Genomic DNA, 26,018 nt, shown 5'->3' on the forward strand with positions numbered 1-26,018 from the left:
TGCCACATTCATTTCTCTGGTTCTTGTGGTGTTTTCTCCCCTCTGATAGAAAAAACATGGGCTACCAGGCCATGTCTTTGCTCTTAATTCCATGATTCATAATGAGACTTAAGACTTGCCAGCGCTGCATTCCCTCTCAGGCACTGCTCATTGGCGTGACAGGCGTTTATACCATTCTGAATGTGCTGCTGGGATTGCATTCCTCCAGTTCTGGCCTGAAACTATGGTTTCAGCTTAGGCACGAAGTTGCTAACTGCTGGTATGTATGGGGTACAGTAACGATATTTAAGACATCAGTGGTTTGCCAGGTTGCGTTGCTATACTTTTGAGTGTAACTATTTGCATTTTTTCCCCGACAAAACAGATTTCTGTTAGAAATGCTAGCATGACAAAATAAAAAGATTTTGTGGGGACACAAGAGTTTCAGGAACGTCTTTGTCGTAGATGTCAGTATTTCGTTTTGACTGTTTTGTATTCACAAAATAGAATATTTTGGAATGATAAAGCTGAACTATACCACTTAGGACTAATGCAAGCTGTGTATCTTTTCTATAAAGAAATGGCAGACTGGTTGGAGAAGTAGGAAAAACAGAAATGTGGTTTAAGGGCAGTTTGTATGGAGTCACAGAGCAGCATGCTGGGAAGCCAAGCTGATAAAAATTAGTGTCAGTTGATCAATAACTGAGCTAATCTTGCGAAGTAAGCTGAGATGTAAACTGATAGCAGAGTCCTTGTGTTCAGTATTTTGTGGGTTTGATCCCTCAGCTGTAGGCTATTGATGGAATAATGTTTTCAAACTCCAAAAAATATTATAATATTTCTTGTATTCATGTGCAATGGGGTCTTTAGCATGTTTACGGTTAAGAAGACCAAAGTTTGGTGCCTCATCTGGTAGTATCTGGCCATAAAATGTGAGAGACCTCAAGTTCTGAATAGGAACATGGCCTCAATGTCATGGTGTGCTCAGGTAGAAGTCAGTATCAGAAGAAAAGCTCCAAACTCCATCCTTCCCTCCCAGAGAGTTTTCTGGGGCCTACTGATACCTTTTTTTTGTCTCTATCTCTGACTTGATATCAATTGACAGACATTTCTCATTTGCTTACTTAAAAGAAAAAGAATTATATATGTAAGTTATTCTCTTCCAAAAGTTCATGTCTATAGCCTAGCCTGTGAGGTCTCTGATGAAAACATGCTATTACTCATTCATATCATGCTTGTCCATGAATCCTCCAAGGGTACCCAGTGACCCTGGGAGCTTGTTGCCCTCAAAACTTTTGGGGATGTCTGCAGAAAGCATAGCTTATTCTCTGACACTTGTACTTCACCAATAATCTCTGAGAAGGGAAAATAAAAAAAAAATAGAATGTGCTTGAAAAGAAATAGAAAGAAGGGCTATGTTTTATGCCAATTTAGTTTAAAAAAACCCAAATCCCCAAAATGAGTTGTCTGAAGTAGTTAGGAAAGCTGATGTAATATAACAGCTGTGGGCAGTTTTTCTCCCCACTTCTTAATATAGACAGAATTGATTAGTTGGGTGTAGTGTAGTGCTGCGTGTGTCAAGTAGGTACAAAATGGTTGTTCTCACGAGAAAATTGCATGCAGACTTAGCACATGATAAGCTGTCTTGTGTTAGCACAAATTGCCTCGTTCTTGAAATGGAAAGTGACTGGGAGAGCTATAGAGGATGTTTGTATAGTCTGAGCTATGCACATATTCTGTGAAAAAAAGAATTACAAAATTCCTCTATGCTCTACTTCAGAGAGTGTTTTGCTGAGGAGAATACAGAGAGAAACATTGGGCTGGAATGAAAATGTGTATTTTTATTTGCTTGTGAACGTGAAAGAATAAGATAAATTTTTCTACACAATGATAGTGAGTTTCATCTTGTAGAAATAAGCAGTTTGAGTTAAAAATAAGCCACTTGAGTTAGCATAATGCAAGAAACTTGTTGAAGCATAAAGAAAGTGTTTTTATCATGCCTTTATAACCCAGAAAACTGCCAAAGGGGCAGCTTGAAACTCTTAAAATCAATTGATTTCTGTCTATGAAAAAATATGAAAGATGCTAAATCAGGAAAAAATATTGTAGTTCTAGGTACCTGAAAAAACCAAGTTTATTAAAAAGCATACCCTCTCAACCATAACTGTAGCACTTTTGCTATGATGCTATAATTACTGGCCAATGAAAGAAACTTTTACAGCTAATGTATGTTCCCCAGACGCATGGTGCATTTGTTATTTTCACCAAGTGTTATTTCCATTTTTTTATGTTCAATACTCACATTTGTTTCTTAATGCAAAGTAAGTTAATACTTTTTTAAAGACCTTAAAGACGTGCTTTTCAGCTGAAATGGGAGTTTAAAGTACATTGTGTTCAGAACAAAACAGTGTTTTCTGTACTGTGTCAGCAGCTAAGTTGAGAATTTGATAGCTTTTTTCCCCTTTGTACGATTAAATGCTTTTAGGTATTTCTGAGAAGTGCAAGTGCCTCACAAGGGACAATTCTCCCATTTGAGTGAAGTTTGAGTACTGTATTAAGCTTTCCTACTGTACAGAGTTATGTGAACTTACAAAAATATTTAGGAATGTAAGACCAGGATGGGTTGCAGCCAGGCTGAGTTTCCAGGGATAAAAAGAAAATTTGTTCAACTCTCCCTCTCATCATATACACCATAAACTAGCCACTCCATTAATTGCTCTCCAGCACTCCATTAAGAACACTGAAACTTCAGTTCAAAATAATGTCCCTAAAAATTATAACGTGTCAGAGGAGAAGAAATTGTAATGTGTCACAGGGGTTTTTTTAAATTTTCTTTTTATGTGTCTTTGCCACCGTAACCAATAAATCCTTATCAGTCCAAATCTGACAGTTACTTTAACCGTGAGTATGCCAGCAAGGTATGCCAACACAGACACCTGAAATTTTGTCAGTACTGGACCAGTTCAGGTTGCCAGTGTGAACTATGCAATCTTCCCTCTCTTAGCCTTTTTTAGCGAAAAGGGAGGAGTGGGGCAAGCTCCTGAAGCCGTGTTCTGCATCAAGCAGGAAACAAAAAAATTTTGCTGGTCCTTGCAGATGCCCAGAGAGGATTCAGCTCTGGATGTGCAAAAATTCATGTCACAAGCTGCAATTTCTAACTCTAGTAAGCCCTGTCCAGGCATAAACCCCTTCTGTAACAGTTTCAAGCTACATTTTGAACAAACAATTTGAAGGCTGCTCCAAATCTTTATTTCTGTAATAGCTAAACTTTTTAAATTTCTGCTTTTTCTAATCTGTGATCTAAATGTATTCATAGCCTATTTTTATCCATATGGTTTTATAGTACTGTTATCCTTTAACTTAAACTAATCCCTTTCTCGTTGTAGGGTTCACCATTTATAAACAATGGTGTAATACTCACTTTACTTGTCTAAGCAAGCCCAAAATATGATAATCTCTTAGTGACATCATGAAAATAACCATGAAATGTATACATCCTTAAAAAAAATATTTATGGGCACAAAGCCTGAAATGTATTTGAAAGCAAGATTGTTATCTGCAAAGATTTATTTTGTATGTAATGAAAATGTACTCTTTTTTTTATAGTCTAAAAAACGGATTTGAATGCAGTTTATTGAATACTCAGACAAGTACAATTTCAGCTTAGTTTAACATTCAGAAGTGATGTTCATGTTGTTAAACTCTCTTACAGCTGAATACAAGGAAGACCCCTCTGGAGCATCTACCTGCAGTAAATATCCTTGGGAAATTCACTGGGATTTTAGGGCTTAGAAAGTCTGTATAAAGCTGCTTTCTCTGGTCTTGTGTAACCAGCCAGTGCTGACCGAATTGTCACTTAGAGAAGCCCAATGGAACTTTAAAGCTTCCTGCTGATGACATTGAATTGATTCCTACTTTTCTTACTATTTTTATTTCTGTTGTCCCTATTTTCAGGTTGAGTGCTGACATTACTGGATAGGTAGGGGAGGTTCTTTTCTTTTTGCCTTCTCTAGAACTGAGAATTCAGTAAATCGATCATCTTTTTTTTTTTTTTTTTTTTAATTTATTCAAACTGTCATCTGCACTGAGATAGAGGGTAAAATACAGACCTTTTGTTACAGGCCTTCTCTCCCAATTTCCTTGCATTCAGGTGTATGAGTAGTGGTCTGTGATGACTGCTTTGTAGTTTATTTGTATAAATCAAATTAAATGCTTTTTCTTCAGAAGCAAAACGAGATATTTCACTTATTTTTTTCTTATTGACTACGTTATTGCACAACAGCTGCTCCCTTCATATACCTATCTACTCATGTATTCAGATTCTGTCTTACTGTAAGAGGAGAAAATTCATCTTAACTAATAGCTCTGACATAATTTCTCCTTCATTCAGCCATTTCTTACTTTTCTACTTGCCTTGTCCTAATTTATGTTAAGCAGTGACAATGAAAGGAAAAACATTTAACAAAAGTAGAAAAATATTATCATAAAATCATAAATATTAGCAGAAGGGTGGAGGACACACATGGAACATGGGAAGGCACCTTAGTGTTTGGAAATGGTCTTTATGCAGACTTTCTTCTTTCATTCATACTGACATAAGGAAATTTCTGGTCTTACCACCTCTGTGTTGAGTTGCTGTGCTAATGGGTGCACATCCTAAAGTTTTGTTTTCTCATTTCAGGTCTCTCCCCTTTGAAAATTCCCCAAAGTTCTCTGTTTTTAGGTGAAATTTCATTTCCTGGGCATGTGATTCCTATAGCATCATAAAAAAAAAAGTTCTGTCCTTTGTCATTGTATTTGTGTTCTTATATCGCTCTGTCTGCTTATTCTTATTGGGTTGAAATAACCTATCAAGACAGGTACTTTGTTTTTATGTGTAGTATTCTATACCTGTATAATTATTTAAATAGTGCTATAGGTGTGCATGAAGTCCTATATTCTTACTTATTTTTGGCCCATTTCCCCCACAAATCCGGTGAAACATTTTCAAGTGACAATTCCTCAATAAAAGAATTAGGGTTTAATTCTCACATAAGTGAGCTAAGCCAAGTTTCATTTCTTCAGCCCGCCTAATGCCTCTCGGTAGCCCTTGTGGCTTTCCACACCTCCATGTTATGGAGGTGCTATTCCCTAATGCTCCACGCTTTTTCACAGGAACAGCCCGTGTTTCTTCAGAAAACATAGCTGGCATGCTGCTGAGCAGCCATTTCATTAGCAAGCATTTTAGGAAAAAAGATAGATGCAGGCTGGGAAGTGAAACTCTGGTTGATATCTACAAAGGATATAGTACCATAATTTATGAAGGATGTATACTGGACACATGAAGTTGAGCATATGCCAGCAACCAGAGCATGAACTCTTCAGGGCTCTGGGTTCACGCCAACATATGCAAAAGCTGGTATAGGCATGTCATTGTTGCTGTTGTTTCTTCAACTTGTGTAACATGCTAACATGTGGTATGCCACACTTTCTTTTGCTAAATGAACCTGGCAAATTCATTTCTTTAAATATTTCTTGTGTCTTAGTGAGGTTGAAGTTCAGCGGACTAAAACTCTAGCATTTTTAATGAACTGTAGAGCATTTGCTATGTGCTTTTTATTTATTTATTTTAATGCTTGCATGTTTCAGAGGTTGTAAATCTGTTGCTTTAGTGTACACGATTGAAGTAACTGGTGGTACACTATGAAGAAATCCCATTGATTGCCCAATTTTCCTGGTAAGTTAGTCACATATAAAAGCAGATGTGGATACTGTTTTCATTAACTGGGTTTACACAAAACTTAAAACTTATAAAATAGCTGGGAAGAGTAAACAGCATGTACACTTCTTTGTGATCCACAGTCAGACTTCCATGAAATGAAGAAAATTTTCTGAAACCAAAGCTTTTCTGATGACCTATTTAAGTCATTGTGTAGTTCAACAAAATTTAAAAGATGATATATCGGATATATGAAAAACGAACCCTAATGAAGTGTGGTGAGCCAGCAAAAAGCAAGCAAGCCAGCAAAAGTGAGCCAGCAAAAAGCAAGGATCACGCAAGGTATTATCAGTCTCACAGAATGACTGAAAAAACCTTTTATACTGGCTTAAAGATTTTACTGTCAAACTTCAGTAATGGACTAATGTGAAAAGGGTAATCTGTGAGAGCAGCTGCTGCTGACTTTCCTACTTCAATCCACAGGCTGAACTAAAACTAGAAATGGTACCTTTTCTTGTTTCAATATTGAGATAGTAGTATAGCTGGGCAACTTGCATGATCTTGGCTTTGACAACAATCCTTTTATAGGCAATATTATTTTGCTAGTATTACCTCTAGGTCATAAGTCGATGTTCTGACATTAAGAATAGCACAAATCATCATGAATTTCTAACTTAGAGCTACACAGGAGTGTACTGTTCAGGTCAGTTGCTAGGATAAATTCAGGTTAGTTAAGTATGAACAGATAGATCAGAACAATACTGCCAGTTTGGCAATATTTGTTCTAAATGCAATTACCTTTCATTTCCCATTGAAATTTCAAGCTCCCGTGTGAGACAGAATGAGCATGGATTCAAAGAAATTTGAAAAGACAATGCATGTGCATGTATGTATAATATCAGTGCCAATTTGCCGGCGGTGAGCCTGAAGGAAGGCAGCCTGCCTGCTCCACCACTCACCCAGAAAGTTAGTGGAACAGTCAATCAGCCAATTACCCAGCAAGCTATCTACATCCCAGAATGCTGAAAGTCAAAGCAGTTTTTTTGTTCTTTACTGACATTTCTCCTTTTGCATGTCAGCTACTCTGTGCATTTTCTGTATGTTAAGTTTGGGAATGGGTAAGCTTTGTTTTGTGGCTTATTTGCTTGTATTTTCCTAATCATATAGTTATTTCATTTTATTATATTGCTGAAAACAAGGGATTACTAAGTGTTATTTTTTTACTAGTATATTTGCCTAAGTGTACCCATTTAGTTTTATCCTACCTGACTTTATAGAATTAAATCAAAGGTGGCTGTTTTGCTTCTTATTTGCTTTATTCCTAACAACATCAGAGAAAAGAGTTAAGAGAGCAATGCAAGAAGGGGCTGATAGAAACACAAGATGAGGCAGTGCTGCAGGTCATTATCCTCTATGCTCCCTCCTCCTCTTCTCTCAGAGACGGAGGCAATGGAAGTGATTAGAACTTACCACACCTTGCAGAGGAAGGTTACAGTTCGGGTAAGGAAAATATCCGTATACATACATACACCACCCCTTGATGATTTGTGCTTCCTGTTTCCAGACTCTTTTGTCTATTATTGGCAGATAACCTTTATAAAAAGGTTTTTTTTAAAAGCTAATCAGCAATTGTCATCACAAAATTGATTGGCTATTACCAGAGCCAAAGAAGTATCGTTTATCGTAACCTAAACAAACCTCTCTCTGAAATGATGCTGGAGGTCAGTCTGTTCTTGATATAACACGGTTTTCATCAGCAACAAGTACATCAGGAATCATTTGATCTGCATGATTTTTGCTTAGAATAATGCTCAACAGTCCGGTTTCCACACATCTCCCATACTTCTGGATTGCTTTGGTTTTTTAATATAGTCTGAACAGTCATAAGTTTGAGTACCCGTTCTTGGTTTGCTTGGTTGCATGATGAATATGGGTCATAAATTCCTTTTATGAGAAAAACCATCTAATTTACTGCACCACAGAACTCTTTCTAAATATGTTTTATGCACTATTTTTATAACTTCAATGGAATTGTATACGCTACTTTCCTAGAATGTAATAGATGCTCTCATTAAAAATAGTGTTGCCATCCTTTAGGTAAATGTAAAATGGTAAAGATTATTTGTACAAAACTTTCCTTTAAAAATCTTCCAAAATGCCAACGAAACATTTAAAAGGTTAACACTTTAATTTTGAGATCTTTTTTCTCTTTCCCTGTACAAAAGTCTCTTCTGAAAGCTTAGTACAGATTTGTTCTAATTCTGTATTTTTAATCTCTAGTGCGAATAGTTTCATCAGATCTTTGGATTGTTGGTTCATTTTAGGTTAAGCCAGGGGTTAACTTCTTACAGAGATTCATTAAAAAGCAGCTGGGTTCTTTCTGAGGACAAATGCAAAAGTGTTTTGGCCAAGATTTAAAGAAATTATGCAAAATTGAGATTTTTATCCACTCCCCTCTCCTCCCTCAACACTTTTATGTTCAGATTTGAAATATTCAGACTTGAAATCTGGCAGAGATTTGTCCCTGTGTTTCAGATGTGGTCTTGCACAGTTCAATAATGATCTGTTTTCATTTGGCTCAGATGCAAGCTTTTAAACAATATATGTTACATTTGTGCAAAGATTTATATTAAACAATGAAATCAATGATCTAACAACTTTCACTTGGTACATTTTATATGTGTGTGTATCATATATAAACACTGTGGAAATTCCTGGTAAAAGTCACTCTTGCAGTAACTTGCTGGATTTGTGTGCATAAAGAAAATAAGGGAAAGGAGTTCAAAGATACGTACCAGGCTCTGGACTATAATTAACAGTAGTGTATGTGAATGAAACGTATTGGTGGAAAAAATTGTAGCTTCATTAAGTGGGGACTGGAGTATGAGAATTCTGATTACCAAGTCATTGTACATGATGATGGAATTATATCAGTGGTTTAGTGTGCTTATAAATGAATATCAGAAGTTGTGCAATGAACTCAATACAAAACATTTAATAAAAAAAGAAATTTCTTACCTGAAAAGCTAATATCGTATTGTCACTTAAAAAACAGGTACATTTTGCAAATGCAGTAAACCTTTGAACCTACACAATCAGGAAAAAAAAAAATAAATTTTATAAAAATTAGGAAAAAAACCCTAAAGAAAAGCAAAATAAAAGATTGTCATATGTCAGAGAGTGTCTTGTGGTATTAAAAAAGCTTCAGTTTCAGAGTTGTGAATGATCTATTTGAGCTTAGCAATATAAGAATCAATTGCTAAAATAATTATTTTGTTATAAGGAAGTCAGACTAGATGATGACAGCAGTGCCCCTGATCTTAGCAGAATGAATTAAGAAATATTAAGCATAAGATGATTTTAAAAATGACAATTGTACTATAGATTTATCTGTCTTTTCATGTTGATTTTACTTGTTAAAAGATTTTTAGGAAATAATGTTTTAAGGGTCGCTATGGCTGTAGGCTGTAGAATGTCATCATAAGAAACCTGGAAATTTTCCTCATGGGGATGTATGAAATACCTGATACTGAAAAGTATCAAATATCATCTTTTCTTTTTCCCTGAAATCCAGGTGGTGTAATGGGAATTGCTCTTACTGTTATGGTGTCCTTCAGTATAGTTGTCAACTTGATTGTCCTTGCGCACGTTAGATGTGGGCATAAGCATATGAATAAATTTTGTATAATCCTATGGAATACTTAATAATAAAACAAGCTATAATTACATGAATATATAACAAAGTAAGCTTATACTGAGTCAAAGTTCGAGCAGTATAATTGAATAAACTTACATTGATCAAATTTACATTTTGCCTGTCTTCCCAGAAGTTTGCTGCTGCTACCAGCTAAGTTGCATGCTTTTGTGACTGGCATTTATTGTAAGTATATGGTCTAATCTGTCACTCTTAATGTAGCTGTTAGATATTGTGAGCATGAAAATTTGTAGGCAGAATAGTAGTACACATTATTAATCTCTAACTAAGCCTGACATGGTACAGATGTGGTCATTCGTTACAAAAATATTCTGTCTTCCTGAAGCCAATAGTGAGATAATTATCTTGGCATATAGAGACTTTTCTTGCCAAATAATTCTGGGGAATGAAAGTCAAACAGAGAACGCTAAATATTTTAGGGACACTACCATTGGATTTATTATAACAGGAAGCTAGACAGAATTAGAAATTAGTGTATAGGAAGGCTGCCTATTTTGTCAGGGATTTACCTGTCCTGGATGTAGCGCCGAGCAATTCCTTTTGAGCTTCTCATCTGCACTGAAGTGTCACAGCACTAAGCCAACTGGCACATTAACCAATATCAGGGAACCACGTGTGCGCAACTGAACTGGAGATGAAGGTGATCTTCATAGATGGTAATATTGTTATTAAGACTTAAAGCACTCTGACGAAGGCCTCTGCTTTTAAAGGGATTAGCGGAAAAGGTAAAAGAGAAGATAAAAATAGGAGCAGGAGAAATGGAGTATGAGACCTGTGACTGAGTGATGGGGATACTAACACAGTGAGAAGGGAGGGTACCAAAGAGCTGCTGAAAAAGGAGAAAAATTCATTGCTCTGAATCTGCTTAAACCACAGGCATGTGGTGTTACTTGAGCGGGCTGGCTAGGCCTGGCTTAGGACGCTGCTGGAAACCTGCGTTTAGACGTTTGTTTTGTGTTCCTCATCCCTAGAATGAGTGGCGAATACTGCAGAGTCACACGCTCCACACAGCAGAGGAGGAGGAGGAAGTAATTCACATTGCTCAAAAATCATACGCTTCTGGTATGCTTTGCAGGGCACTGAAGGGGGGATCTGGCCAATGCACGGATAGTATTGCATTGGAAAAAAGAGTTTAGGAGTGTCTTGGGGGGGAAAAATCAAGTTAAAAACTGTAATCCCTCTGCAGGGCAATCCTTACATAGTTATTTGCTTCATTGCAAAGCTTTTCCTTTGCAAAACTATGCCAGAGGTCTAATGACATGTAACTCAGTCCTCCCTCAGTCCCCGATACAAGCTTGGGTAGTTTGCTGAGGGTTTGCTTATGCCTGCCAGTCTTCTGTCTGAAGCCAGTGCTTTTTACCAGGTGCTGATAGCTTTTTGGCAAAGAGAAAAATAACGGAACCCCTGAGAAGTCAATTGGGTCATTTGGACCATGGAAGAAAATGACAAGAAAAAGAGCAGCAGAAAGCTCTTTCACCTTTCCAGCAAAAATAAAGTAACAGGATGGGAGACGTCAACATTACCCAGCTTGTGAGATACATCCCCATTATGCCTGCCCTTAAAGAGATGTCTCCACCTTTGAAATTCAACAGACTGTAGTAGAACTGGAGTATAACCTGCACCAGAGAAAATGGTCATAAAGCAAAAAATCAGTGCATTCTTAAACAGCAGGTGGATCCTGCTGAAGTTGTAATTATCCGAGGCTGACCTATAAAAACCCAGGGCTGAGCCTTCTGTGTTCAAATGTTCAACTTGATATAGGCAGGGCTCTTCTTTCCCTTCCCTAATCCTTTTCTACTTTTTTGCCTTGTTATCCTTTGCAGCTAAGGAGCCATTCAAGGTGCTCCTCACTGACAGCTTGGTGATTGTAGAGAAGGTTTGTGACTAAGGGACATGATTTCATCCTTTGTTGGGGCAAGAAAATGCAGAAATTCAGAAGTAGGAAACGGGCAGCGGTTGTGAATATGAATTACAACAGAAATACCGATTTGTTTTTCATCTGTTCAGACCTTACTTAGAATGGCAGTCTTTTGCAGCAATTGTGCTTTGGTGTTTAAAAAAGGAGGTTTCTATCTCCCATGAAAAGGGAGTCAGTTAAAAAACAGTAAAGTATCTTCTCTGTTTTTGTTTTTTTTTTTTTTCCTTTTCTTTTTAAGAGTTCCGGCTATTGAACTGTAACACTGGCCACATGTGCATTAAAACTATAAAGTCCTTATGAATCTTTAATGAGGAAATGTTCATGTGCGTACAAAGTAGAAGGTTTTAACAGAGGCACCTCAGTCACTTTTAATTTTGTTTCCCTCACCATCCCCCAAATACCTCAAGGGCTCCGTTCTGCATTCCTTACACATTTTGCTTGCTTGGGAAAGACTCTCATTCACGTTAATTGAAAGACATCACCCCCTTCCTCCCCAAAAAAGCCCCACATAACAAAACCAAAACTCCATTTAAAACTCATTTAAAACTCATCTCAGAAAAGCATATAAAGAGTTTGTTTCTTGATTATTCTCTGAGCTTTTGGTATGGATTGAGGAACAGCTCAAAGAGAATTATTGTAACTGCAAAGAAGGTAACCTTTTAGGAGTGATCAGGCGCTGTGGTGTGGTGGAGCTAGTTAGTAATGTTATAATGTTTCAGTATAGTTGCTGCTGTAATTAGGGAGGAGGAAAAAAGTGTGCCCAGTCTCAAAGCAGGCAAAAGCAGCGAGTCCGGTCACATCCCGAGAGGTCAGCGGAACGGCAGCGATGGGGATGCTTCCTGTTGACTCCGCGTGGGACCACGGGTAACAGCCTCCTTGTTTGGATTCAGGATTGGAAATAATAAAGGTCAATGCCATTAAAAACAGCGTACAAGTAAAAAGCTAATGTTGCAGGAAAAATCTCAAAACCTACTAAACGTGTGAGTTTAGTATAATATTGATGAAAGGGTTATCTTTCTTGGTTTTGGAGCTATGTGGTGAATGCAATCAACCACCACAGGACTGTATAAAATCCCAGCCTTTTTATTAAGTTGCTTTCCTCAGGATGGTTGTCCTTGCTTCATTGTCTACATTTCAAGAATTCATTGACCTTAAAATATGTTTCTGTTTTTAAGGAAAGGAAATTGAATAGAGCAATTAATACACTTTGAAATGGGACAAGAAACATTTTTCAGTTTGTGGGTTGTTTTGTCCCAAATGAGGCTTCCCAGTAATAAACATAATAGTGTTTGTGAAGATGGATCTGTAATACAATGAAATGTAAAAAAACCCCTTAAGCTTATTTTTACCTCTGGAGAGGACCAGAAATAGTTGTTTCTCAAATAACAAGTTGTTTGTCAAAATACCACTGTGAAGTATTCCCAGCATCTCAAAATGAGCCATGACAATGGAATTGCTCCTCTATCACTATTCTTAAAATCAGATTCTGAAATCGGTTTGAGGTCACAGCTGTATACAGTTTCAGTCTTAGTGTATTAGAAATACATATAATATTGAGAGCAATATAGCTTACGAACACACTGTTTTAGAGTTCTCCCATTTCCGTTACAGCAGATATCTATTAAATAGTAACAGGAGGGAAGCAGGTTACTTTTTGTTTATTGTGACTATGGGATGAGGAGGTCTGCAGCCTGACCCACCTGCAGGTACCTGCCTCAGAAAACAGGACACCAGGGGAGGATTGCTTGTGCCTCTGGACAATAAAGTGGGCACCTTTGCTTTAAAAGGGTGGGCATTAGCAACAACTTTTGTTAATTTACATATATGCTTGTCTCTGATCAAATTATATTCTTTTTGGTATCCTGCAAATGCATCTTTGAATAACACTTAGAATCCGGGACACATGGAGGCTGGAGGTGGGATGGCATTGTGCATCTTTGTGGAATCAAGATTAGTTGTCATCCAAAAATAGCTTGCGGGAGGTTACCCTGAGTTTATACTGATCTTCCAGGGCCTATCAGCTCTTGCAGCAATCTGAAAGCCAGGAAATATAAAATCATAGAATAGTTTGGGTTGGAAGGGACCTTTAAAGCTCATCTAGTCCAACCCCCCTGCAATGAGCAGGGACATCTTCAGCTAGATCAGGTTGCTCAGGGCCCTGTCCAACCTGACCTTGAATGTTTCCAGGGATGAGGCATCTACCACCTCTCTGGGCAACCTGTGCCAGTGCCTCACCACCCTCATTGTAAAATATTTCTTCCTTAGATCTAGTCTAAACCTACCCTCTTTTAGTTTAAAACCATTACCCCTTCTCCTATTGCTACAGGCCCTACTAAAAACTCTGTCTCCATCTTTCTTATAAGCTGCCTTTAAGTATTGAAAGGCCACAATAAGGTCTCCCCAGAGCCTTCTCTTCTCCAGGCTGGACAATATAAACATATTCTGCAGGCTGAACAAATATAAAGATATGAAACTTTATTTGCCCCCAAGGTGCCATTTAGCTGCTTCTTTGGACCATCCTCTTCCTAAGTCTTGTCATATATGGTACCACAGTATGCAGAGATGAGAGAATTTAATATTTTTGTAAGTTTATTTTGCTGAAATTTATAGTAAACTAGAACTGATAAGGCTCGGATTGGCTATGACTTAAAGAAATCAGTACTTTGCATGAAGTTCCAGGATTTAAGCTTTATCTGTAAAAAGAGGATAAACACATGGGGCTCAGCATGTCACAACACTGACCATAGCTAAACAGCATGACACCACATAATAACGTATTATGCCAGCTGGAACTGCTGGCAGACAACTTAATTCAGCCATCAAATTGTAACTGAGGTTAATAGTGGCAACAGCACCAGGCCATGCAGCTGCTGCTGTCTGTGGAAATTTGTCATATGTCAGTAGGTTGCCTTTTAAATGTTTTGAAATGCCAAAGAGCTTGGTGTGTGACAAACCCTCTCGGGTGTGTGTTGTGCCAGGTTGTATGCAGTGTTTTACAAGATACTGAAATATAATCCAGATTTTCAGGGAAGGCTTAGTATTCCAAGTAGTCCAACAGAAAGGAATGAGAAAGTTTCCTTTTTTGCAAAACTTCTTCGTTTTCTTTTGCCTAGTGCATACTTGGCCACCCAGAAGATAAAGCCGATACTGTATAAGTAATAAAAGTAGCTTCACTTACAGGTTTGAGGGTTTTTCAATGAAATATTTATTTTTGTTACTATGCTAGACAGAAGGTTTTTGCACAGGCAGTGTGTTCTGTTTTTCTCAGATCATCAAATGTTTAATGTACGAGCTGTCTGCAATAAGGATATAAAGCTTGTGAAATCCTTCGTTATAGCATGCTACAGTTGTAATTCTAAATATTTTCAGCTCAGTGGGTGGCTTTAAATCTGATTTTTTTTGTTAGTTAAGAGCCACACAGCTATGTTGGTATTAATTGATATGATATTGAGCACTTTTGTTGTTGTCTTTTCAAAAAGGTATTTGGACAGTTAACTGACCTAAATAGTTTCTCACCTGTGTATACTTTCATATTACAATGCAGTTTTATAAGGTGGAAATTTAAAATAAGATGCTCTCTTAAAAACTAATTAGCTCTGGATTTTTATTTTTTTTTTAGTGTAGTTGTGGTGCTCTGAATTCAAGGAAATAAAATCAGGAATTTGTGAATTAAAATGCACAACTGTAGCAGGAAGTTACATGTTTTCCCATTCAAGCAGCTGTTTAATGCTTCAAAACATTGCAAGCAAATACGTTTTTAAAAGTTTATTACATGAATTTTGATTATATGAACACTAAGAAGACCTGGCTACAGCTTTCAGTTACACATATATTACAGTAATACACATAACGTTATTAATAGAATGCATTATGTAAATAATATATAATGTAATATCTATAATGCAACATGCTAATGTTATATAACCATGTCTATAGATACCTATGAGACTATGGTTTTATAGATAAAACACACCTGCCTACCATTTCCCTTTCCCTGGTTTCCCAACAGAAGCAAGATTTCCATTGACAAAGACTGCTGTTCATTATTAAGCTTGCAAATACAATTCCCAGAAATACATACACTCGAAATGGTGCTATTGTTGGGCTAATTTTTCTTTTTTGTTGTTGAGCATTTTCTCACAAGGAAACTCACCAAGCGTAATGCAATAAAACTCCCTCTATTTGCACTCGTAGGCTAATTTATAGCAGACATCAGGGAAGATGTCCACTTGTAAGTAAAACCAACCTCTGCGAAATATTCTGAATGACTGAAGCAGCTGTGTACCACTCGGGCAAGAATGCATTGTCTAAGTGAGGAATTTTAAATTAGTCCTAGCTAGCTATATATACAGACTCGCAAAAGAATGTAGCTGGGGAAGCACATGGGAACACAGGGTGGGGAAAAGTGTGTGAGTACCTTCTTTGTGCTCCCAGGCACCCTCTCGTACCCCTCAGCGCGCTCACCTTCTTAGGGAAGTCCCAGGGGAGAAGTGACTGATTACAAAAAAAAAAAAAAAAAAGGTTTTACAATTGGAAAGTGGGAAAAATCTGCTAGTATTACTTCACATATTGTGGAAGTTACCGCTTTGGATAGATTTTGCACTGCAGGATCTTTTGCCCAGTATTCTGTTGTTTTACTGGTCAAATTTAATTTGGGAGGAATGGAAAACAGAATCTTTCCTAAATTAGGAAACAGAAAGAAGGAAAAAGTCTCTAGGCAGAACCTCAGACCTGAACAAGTGTATGCCTGTTTCGCTATAGTTGTTGACAGGGTGATGAATGTAACGCATATTCAGTTTTAGTTAAAGTTGCTAAAGATTCTTCCACTCCAGCCATACTCAAACCACAGGAAAGCATTATTCACTGGAGCACTGTATATCATCTGTTCTTTTGCTGATTACGTTTTGGTTATAGCCAACTTTCCTGGAATCATGTATTCCAAATCAGATTTACAGTTGCCATGTTAACAAATAAAAAATTATCCTTCACCTTTCTTCTGCAAGACCTTTAAAGAAAAATGGAGGGAGTGAACTTCTAGTATTAATAAGGACTGCTGAAGTGCCAGCTTTTTTCTAACCATTTTCTTTTATATTACTGCTAAATATAGGTACTCCTTAATAATTCCCTTGGGGAATGTTCTTCTGTTGATGTACTAAAGAACATTGTGGAATTCCCATTAATTTTCATTGGTATTAATTATGTCAATCTCAAAGAATACTTCAAACATATAATTGGAAAGTTTATTGAGATGTCTTGGTTATATAAGTTCATTAATAGTATTTTACATGGGAAAACAGATTGAATTTTATGCTCATTTCCTCATTTTATGAAATCTGTCATGTTACCTTGCTATTGGGGATGGGGGGGAACTCCGCCACCTTCTATTTCCTAAAGAAATAACTCTTTTTCTATGTTGATGTACTTCCATCCCTTAAGAAAACTGTCTCTATGAAAAAAATGTCATTTTAGGGAAAATGATTAGTGTTTTTCAAAAGCCTACATAGAAAACCAGGCACCAAGTATTGCTTTAAGGTAGGTTCCCCACTACTATAATGAAACAGTGTGACAGTGTAGCAATCACCCTGTTCACTGGACTGGGGTCTTATGTATAATGGAAAGTGTTGCTTTTAACATAAAAGATATATTCTGCTTCCTGGATTTCCAGAAAGTACTACTTCAAATGAATACTATGAATGTTTAACGAAATGAGAAAATAGTAGTTTCTGTCTTTTAGCCTTTGATTTTAACTATTTTAATGAGATCTTTGTCAATTAAGCTCCTTCTTCCTTCTTTGGGACTCCTGTAGAATATTTTGCTGATCCTAGAAAATGCTCCTCTCTTTAAGTATGGACAGCTTTTGTTTATCCATGAGTAGATAATCTGAGTTGCAGATTATCTGAGTTATTTCCGCAACATGTGTTAGTTCGAGCAGAGCAGTGTACATATGTAGCTATACAGCTTTGCCAGCTACGAATTCAGAAGCAGCATCACAGTTTTGCGTGGCACAAAGCTGGAGCTCAAAATGTGTGCTGGATCTCTGCTGGACCTGGGAGCGCTCAGAAATGTGATTCAGAGATAATAAATTTTCAGGTGAGTGACAGCAAAGTAAATACGCATGGGGATGAGTACGGTACTGCATGTAGGCTCCTCAGTCTTTCTGAAAACCAGCGTCCTGGGAAGGACATTGCAAAGACATCTGCATAGCAAAGACTTCTAACTTGACGGAATTGGATTTCTCTGTATTGTCTACTACACAGTCTCACTTATCAACCAAACTTTCCTGTCACGTGAACTCTGCAGTCCCCTTTGCCCTGGATTAGAGACTGTACTGAATTTGATGACCCATGGTGGTCAGATGGATATTTACAGGAAAGAGGATGGGATGTGGGAACCTGTTCAAGCTCATCTTTTCTTAGAGATAATGTTGCTCGATAGCAAGTCTTTCAGTTCTAATGCATGTTTGCCCAGGAAATCTCCTACTGAGACCAAGCTTCAATTTACTTTTACATATTTTGCGTTTTGCCTCTCTGTTTTTCATATGGAATGGAGTTTCTGGTATTTTCAAAAAATTTGTATAGTTTTGCAGATTTTACTGCCTGTGAGCTGACACACAATTTAAGACTGGAAGTTAAAAAATACAGGAGTTTCCTATATTTCCATAAGTATTTCAGCTGACTCATGCAAGATCATAGTTAGTCTCCAATATTCACGATGGTTTAACTATCATTTTTTCTTAGTTGACCCAAAGGTGAGAAGAGCAAGTAGGTTACTAGTTAAGGAACAGGATTGCAGGCAGTTTTCTCTGTGTGGTGTGAATGCATGCACAGTAGTAAAGCAGTAGACATGCATAGTTAACTACTCCCTTAAAAACCTTGTGTTGGGACATGCTCTTGAGACCAGTTAACAAGATTGCTTTAAAAAAATAAAAGTAATTGCATTTATATAAAATTAGTCTTTTAAAACTCTAAAAGATGCAGTAGGGGAAGACAATGCGATAGTTAGTTTATAAATCCTGGTTTATGGTCATTATTGCTTTTACAAGTTAAATCAATGTCAACATAAAAAACTGTAAGAAGCGATTTGTGGCTTTTTTTCCCAATCGGTAAAATTCAGTCAGTATTTTGTTTTATGAAGGTTGATTTATAGTATATTTTCAGATTTATAGTATAGTTTTACTGTATTTAGTATAGTTATATCCATTGTTATGTCAAATACTGTTGCCACAGATGTCATAACTGGGGGTTGGACAGCTGTATGGGAAACTTTAGAAGTGACGAAAGCCTCAGTGAGCACTCTGGGAAGGATGCACCACTACAGCCACATTGCATAGCTCTCTCTTTTTTTCTGGAAAAACTCAGGCAAAAATACGGATCCATGAACTAGATGGGCATGTGCTTTGTTTTTGATCTGTGTACGTGTAGTAAATCCAATGGGTCAAGTTTCCAGGCATATCCTGACCCCTGTGCAAGCCAAACACTGCTGGTTTCAGCGTGTCCCTGACGTGTCAGATCTGTTATGTGCACTCTCAGATGTCTGAAAATTTTGGACAAATGAATATTCTGGATAGTGGCACTGTCAGGCTAAAATAATTGGTGTGTTTCTTCTTTGCCTTCTGTTTTCCTCTTCTGTATCACCTTTATGCAATTTTTAACAGCCATTTGTATTCACTGAGTAGTCAGTGAGAAATAAATTTTGTAGAAGCAGACCTTAATTATGGTACTCAATGTGGCAATGTGCCTCATGTATGTGCATTGAGGGCAGCTATCACTGAACCTGTAACAGAGTTATATATTCATTCTGGAGCTATACTCTATTTACAATAGCTCGAAGAGTTTGAAACATTTTATTTTTTTGCCATTCACTAACACTAATCTTATAGAGGTGTTGTAGATACCATGGTTTCCATTGTGTCAAGCAAAATTTTAGATTTTGAGGCAGGAAATTGTGTATACGTGGAATGTTAAAGTAAAGAAGAAAAACTGTGTGGGAAATAATTCTCGATAGTATGTAATATGGAAAAATATGACAAAAGTGCTATTAGACTGATTTGTGTTTCCTGACCTTTATCACCTGATGTCAACTTTGTATCCCATTTCCTGGTGGTGACAGATATAAATTCATTATGCTGCATGGCAATGTAGAATATTTCAGGCTATTGAATTTTCATCTTTTGACTGTGGTTCAGACTTTTTGCTTCTCACTGATTTAAATTGTTCACAGTTGACAACCTGATGCTACCTGGGTAATGCTTATTTACCTTCTCCTCCTAAACCTTCTTCTACTTAGAAAACTCTTCCTTCACTTCCAGCCCACTCCTCTTTTTGAAATTTGTATTTAACTCCTTTCATTTTTCATAATGATTTTATGCCTGCACATTTTCAGACAAACTGAATGGCAGGTGCTAGTTTCCTTATATGCAGCCTTCCAAATGAGATTGTTATGTTTTCTGCATCTTGGCTTTAATAACCTTCAGCACGTTGGGTTTCAGAAATACGAAGCAGTACACACTCCAGCACTTTATGCAACGTGCTTTGTATTTGCTCCTTTTTAAAAACTTGACTACATATTATTTTTTTTCACCACCATAGATTTTCATCCATACCACACATTTGAGACTTATGACTTCAAATTTGCCTTTGCTTTTTCTAAACTAAAAAACTAATTGTATTTGAAATTTCTTCCTTCTGTAAACACAGCAGAGATAAAAAAGGTCAAGATGAAGGGCAGTGTTGCTTCCTGCACTGAATGCCACAGATGTCTTGGCTTTGTCTAAGTCATGTTCAGCCACAGCTGAATAGGAGTTAATGGAGAAGCCTTTACCAGTGTTTTATTTTGATTAAGAGTTATAGTAGAATCCTAAATATGTCAGTTAACTCTGTGCACTGAGTCAGTGTTCAGAGGACCAAAGAAATACTATCTTTCTACTGTCTAAAATGATAGAGACTTTTTAATGAGAAAATGGCATATGAAAATCATTCCACTATTAAAATGTGCACTAATACAGAAGATTCTTATGTCCACATAAAAGCAGAGAAACACCATGGAGTTAGAAAATAACAATAACATTTCTAAGTACCTGTGAATAAGGTGATATATCTGTGTCACAATACCTATGACAATAGTAGACATTACATGTGCCATATATCCACTCTTTATTGCCTATTAAAACTTTTGTATTTAACTTTGTACTGATATAAATGTATTTATAAAAATTATTTAGCATCAGTGCTTTATATTTTATTTATTATTTATTAATTTTATGAATTAATATTTTGATATATGCGATTGGATCATGTTAAAAAAAGAAAGAAAGAAAAGCCAAGCAACTCTGTTGTCTGTGACTAAAAGTAATGCCTAAAGGTAGCAATTCATTTGGAACTCAGCTAATGTGATTAAGGCATGAAAATACTTTCTCTCAAATTATCTTTTCTGCTAAGTAATAGGCATGGCCTGATTAAATAGAAAGAAGTAAGAACATCTGTACAAATTTCAGAGGTCTGCAGGGTCTAACCCTCTCTTTTATGCAAGCCTGCAAAAATGCCTGGAACCACAATACTTTGAATACTTTTGGTACTTTTTAGTAGTTTTACTGTGAAAACACGCGCTAACTATTCAATAGTGGGTGTTGCTACTTGCTATGTAAGTCAAACTTGCGATGTAAATTCTCAATTTTACATTGTAGAATAGCCCGGTTGGCTCTTTAAAATTAAGTAAAATTGAGAAGTTGTGTATATATAAAACTGTTCTATTCATTTGATGGTGTAGACTTTTGTTTCAGGCAGTTGCTTCTTGAAAGTGATGTGGGGTGTAGAGTTCAGTCGTTTAACAGTTGCTCGTTTAAGATGACTCAGATGTACTGCATGATCATGTAATATTCTAGAAAAGAAGTCCAAGCCTTAAATTGCGTTTCTCTAGGCAGAGCCACTAAAGGGAGCAACTGAGTAAACCACTTTCTGGTCCTGATACGTTTCTTATCCGCAGCTTGCGAAGGTTTTGGACAGAGTGGAATTACTGTTTATGAGTGCATGACTTCAGATTGCTGAGCTCATACAGATGAGAAGTTGGCAATAAAAACATTTTGATTTAATAGTTTGTTGTCAATCAATATTTAGCCTTTAGTCTCTCCTAACTAGCTGAAGTTTAAAATCTGTTTTGATGTTACTGGTCTGTTTAACCAGATCAGGCCTACTACTTTCACTATTTATGCAAAACTTTGAGGTGTATAAACAATTTTACTTATATCTGGTTAATGCTGATGGTGGTGAGGTCTCAGTGGATGGTGCAGAGAAAAGGTGTAGAGCTCTGTGGGGTAAAGAAAGTTACTGGCTTTCTTTTGGTCTCTGGGTGATTAAAACTGCAGAATGGCTCTTCAGAGGTCAGTGTTGGTGAGGAACACAGTGGATGCCATTTGAAGAGCTTATTGATTAAAGTAGGAATAGATTGAGCCTCCTTTCCCTCATGGCTGATTGGAAAGAAACAATGAAAGTTGCCTTTTGTGCCAGTAGGTTTATTTTAATAGGATCAATTTTATCAATGTGAAATTGGATTCAGTTAATGATGATGGTCTCTCACTCTTAGCTGAGACCCCATAATTGGCTATGAAAGACAGCAGTATAAAATTTAGAGAGTTTCTGCTGCTCTTCTGTTATGATGAAGTATGTACAATTGATCATATTTTCTATATATTTGTATATAATTAGATTATTATTCGTCTTTTTAAAAAAATTATATATACTTGGAAAATAAAAGGTCATGTTGTCCTTTCGTAACTGTTCAATTAATTGGCCTCCAGCAATTTGTTTCCTAGACATTGCTTCTGCTGCTGCTGAGGCACTGAAGCCTACTCTTTCCAATAAAACATCTGGATTAAGCAAAGATCATTTGCTGCCCTTTAATTACTGTGATGAACCTCTTTGCTTCTGTTTCTAGGTCACAGTAATAACTGTTACAGGGCTGCTGTTTAAATACATCATATTTATGGATTTTAAAATAGACGCACAAGTGTCTGCAAAAATAACGAACAATGGGGTTAGGAAGAAACAGAAAAGTCTTGTGCAAGAGAAATCACGAAGGGAGCGTTGCTGTACTGGGGTCTCTGGTTGCTCTTGTTTCCTCATGTGTTGTATTAGGTAAGAGTAAGTTTTCCCAAACCACGTGCAAGTTTGTTATGTACAAGCATCAAAACCAAGATATTAATTCAAAGACTTTTCTGTCCTACCAACTTGTCTGCTGGAAGTGAGATACAAGAGCTTTTTGGTTTTGTGAGATTTGTTTGAACAGATGAATTTGAACAGACTCTTTGGGGGGGGGAAGAAAAAAAAAAAGGGATTGAAACCCATATTTTAATAGTTTATATAGCTGAGTAATGTCAGCCACATCATGTATTTATAGCTCCTGTGTCTAAAGATTTGTATTTTCACTTGTGTTTTATCTTACATAAATATGCAACTTAGTTGAGAATATCCATGAAACATTTTCAGTAGTGTCTTATCTGATGGGTAAGGCAAATTATCACCTTCCTGAACTGTTTGCTCAAGCTGCTAGTTAATAAGTTATCATCTTAAGAAAGTATTTACAAGTCTAAACAATTTTTATTTATTTTCCATTTTTATAGTTTCATTTAGATTCAACAGCAGCTTCTGTGGTATATTCTAATATATTTGATGGTGCTTTCTTATTAGCGTGTGCATATGGTTTGGGGATATCCATCTAGCAACTTTTTGCTTGTTTTTTTATTTTTTATTAACCAGCAGATTAGACCTAGGCTTAATGTTGAATTTTCAGCTGTCTGCAATGAAATCTTGGCAGATTACAAAAAATTTTACAAATTACAAATTCTGTAACAACTTCCTTTAAAGACTTAAAATGAAATACAGAGCTGTAGTAATGAAATACAGAACTGTTCAGCCAATTGGTGGAGAATCTGCTGTGAGGTAAATGTGCTTGTAACATACTTTGCTAATAGTAAAAAAAAAAAAAAGCAATGACATATTGCTGAGTTATCTCTGAGCTTTTTTGTCTGGTTTTGGAGGTTCTCTTTTGCATGAGAGAAGCAATTCATAACCTTAAGACTTCAGTTTGTGATTGTGTGCAAGTCAGGAAAGGCTGTTGAATGCATCACCAATATAGTTGCAACTACTTTATTTTTTTAATTTGATGAAGAGTTGTTTAATTCTAGGGTGGAAAATGTCAGGGATTAAGAAAGTCCGTAAGGAGGATACCAAATAGCTGGTTGAGGAGGATATTTGGAAGGTTGATGACAATTAAGATCTTAGGTATTGGAAATAGGTGTGGGTTTCCTAAACTAGAAGGGAGAGAGCATCGCTGTCACCATCTTTCCTTTGAGAAAAGCTGTGAATGGGGAATTACCTTCTCCGCAGTCCAGTGTGAAGGGAAGTTTGCATGATGATGAGTCGTATTATTTCTGATTAACCGAAGTATTTGCACTTTGTGTGAGCAGACTTTGGAAAACTCTTGCAGTCTGGGAGTGCCAGCTGTGAATTCTAGTATTTCCTCACCTTTCATTATGCTTGAAATCCACAAGTCATCGTCACCCAAATATATGTCAACACAACATCCGCTGTTTGACTTGCTAGTCTCAAACTACTGAGCCAAATTTATGTTACTGGTTTTGGTAGCCCATGCCAGTAGGTTGCAAAAAATGCTTTCAAAACTGGTACAGCCTCCCTTATCTATGAACCTGGTGCCCGAGAGCTGGAGAAGTTCTTTGCACAGCTTCCTGCATGCGGGAGGTCTGAAATGCTGATGACCGTTTTAGTGGGCCAATGTAGCTCTCGCCTACTGTGCTTGCTGCCATACTTCTGACCTCCCAGTAACCACGGGAAAAGTCATAGCAACCTCCCATTGCATCAGCCAGCTCTGTTTCAGCATGTCAGCATGCTGTCTCTGTAATCCCTGTATCAGGGCATGCCGCTGTCTCCTCTCAGTGACTAAATGATGATGAAATACATGTGGTGCATCCAGCTCGGAGCTGGGAGAGCACATGAGGGAGGCGTCACTCTGTTCCTCATAAACATTTATTATGAGTTTCCACTACTGGCCACAGTTGGATACGGGACTCTTGGCTGGATGGACTTTTAGTCTTGTCCTGTCTGGTAATTCTTGTGCTCCTATTGCTTAGGAAGCCAAAGTGCTTCACTTGAGGCTCTGACTGCAGCCAGGCATTTAAAGCCTCAGCACTTGCCTTCCTAGGTTGAACCCACACAGTCCTGAAAAAGCAGCACGACACTCACTGACAAATCTAATAATATCTTTCAGAAAACTGTCCCCAACGTGCCAAATGCTATAAATAAGCTGTAAATACGAGGTTCCAACTACTCTGTCCTTTTCTTTTGGTTTTGTAAATGTCACTGTTGCTCATGAAGAGAATGAAAATGAATGAAAACACAATGAAACAAATTGCAGTTCTAGAGGAACACAATCATCTGGGACCAGCAGGCTTGAATTTTCAAAATAGAAATACAAACAAATGATCTCTAATGAAAAACTATGTAAAAATAATACTATCATTTTAGACATCTTCTGTTTTCTGCGGGCGTTTGGATTTTTTCTTTTTTTTTTTTTTTAATGTTGAAATGAGCAATTATCAGGTTTTATTCAGTGTTTTAAATGCAGTTGACACTTTATGCCTGGCCCAGTTCATAAAAAACTCATGCATCATTAATATGGGATTTTCATGCACTCGGAAGAATGCATTCTACACTTTTCCAACAGAAAGCAGCCTCTTTAGTATGTGCAATATGTTCATTAAATACCTTTCCTTGTTTATACAAGTGCTCATGTCTCCATTATTCATTCAAGCAGAAACTAATACAAAATGTGGTACATCTGCTGTAGCACGTAAAAGTAACTAAACAAACAAACAAAAAAAGACCCTTTTACTTAGGAGGAGGTAATTCTGCTCACTTAAGAGGAATTCTGCTGCATGTTTTTTTCCATAGTTGGAATGTAATCTAATTTCTGATGGATATCAGGTGACATTAGAGTCCTACATTTGTTTTCAAAACTGGGGGAGGGGTATTTCCTCTAATTCAAAACTGGAATTTTTTCTGTAAATGCATTGGTGACACTTTCAGTGGGAGGGGTGGCTGCAATTGCAGAGGATCACTGGGACTCACTGCTGTAGCTGAGGTAAGTAACTTGGCAGTGTTTTCTGTTGAACCAGTCCAATGCAGATAGCGTTTATTTCATACATACAAAAAGGAACAGTTTTGACAATTAAAACTGACAAGGCATTTGCCTGGGATCAGGGAAGTGCTAGATTCAAATGTTTGCTCCACGCTGGGCAATGGTGGCCCTTCCCGGCCACAAGGCACGTCCTGCCTGCTGGGCTCTCAGCTGTTCTCCATCTCTCCTATTTCCTTCAAAAACATTGAGAAACTGATTTCTTTTCTATTGTTGAATGAGAAAAATAATGCCAAGCCTCCAGTTTCCATGAAATCAAAATGTTTTCTGGCCTTTTATTACTGTATTGGTTAGCACTACTGAGAAACCTTTCCCTAATAGAGTGTCCGCCCAGATATGCTTTTTATTAAAGTAGTGACAGCTGGTTTCATACTCACAGAAACACTGGAACATAATTTTGCAGCTATTCTTTTAAGGTTTGAGGATGAAGACTTTGATCTTTCTGCACAGTTGTAGAAAGATGGCTGCATTTTAGAGGAACAATTCTCCATGACCGTTTTAGG

General features: G+C 37.1%; 1 protein-coding gene across 1 annotated transcript in view; it reads left to right on the forward strand.

Moving 5' to 3' along the window:
• LOC142410907 (adhesion G protein-coupled receptor A3-like) overlaps positions 1-26,018 on the forward strand; it is a 294,504-nt gene that overhangs the window by 61,673 nt on the left and 206,813 nt on the right. The window lies entirely within an intron of this gene.

The sequence above is a fragment of the Mycteria americana genome, chromosome 6 (assembly GCF_035582795.1).
Source record: "Mycteria americana isolate JAX WOST 10 ecotype Jacksonville Zoo and Gardens chromosome 6, USCA_MyAme_1.0, whole genome shotgun sequence".
In the NCBI taxonomy this organism is placed as follows: Eukaryota; Metazoa; Chordata; class Aves; order Ciconiiformes; family Ciconiidae; genus Mycteria; species Mycteria americana.